Source organism: Cystoisospora suis (genome assembly GCF_002600585.1).
Source record: "Cystoisospora suis strain Wien I chromosome Unknown contig_553, whole genome shotgun sequence".
Lineage (NCBI taxonomy): Eukaryota > Apicomplexa > Conoidasida > Eucoccidiorida > Sarcocystidae > Cystoisospora > Cystoisospora suis.
In genome coordinates this window covers 6,622-7,025 of record NW_027153354.1, presented here as the reverse complement: position 1 = coordinate 7,025, position 404 = coordinate 6,622, and the positions used below count along the sequence as shown (strand labels likewise).

Sequence of the window (404 nt, the reverse complement as noted above, 5' to 3'; positions counted from 1 at the left end):
ATCTCTCTGAAGATGTATGTAGATATGTATACCTATCTAGGTATGTATATGCATACATGCATGCATAGACTTTCTTGACTGGTGGTAGGCTATTCTGTTACTTGAGGAACGACGTGTCGTCGTATGTATCCCTCCTCATTGGGTTTGATTGAGAAGAGATTCTGCAGAACCGCATCGGCTGGGGATACAACAAGAGCATCGGGATTCCACGGCCTTAAGACTTCGAGGTTAATCCCCCGTGTAAAGAAGGCTTGAAGAGAGTTGAATTGAGCGGATGAATGCTCCGGGCGTATATCATCTAAACTAAAAGACTCTTCTTTATCTACAAGGACACACACATGACAAAGACACCAAGGAGAGACAAGCACCTTTAGGATCTCCAATGAAAACACCTACCAAATCTT

The 404-nt window shown here is 43.3% G+C and overlaps 1 protein-coding gene across 1 annotated transcript in view; it reads right to left on the bottom strand.

Annotated features, from left to right (window-relative positions):
• Positions 1–404, bottom strand: part of CSUI_001396 (phosphatidylserine decarboxylase) — a 13,948-nt gene that overhangs the window by 7,394 nt on the left and 6,150 nt on the right. The window contains exon 5 of the mRNA XM_068061602.1: positions 102–322. The gene's annotated coding sequence lies outside the window, so the exon portion shown is untranslated. The remainder of the gene's footprint in view (positions 1–101; positions 323–404) is intronic.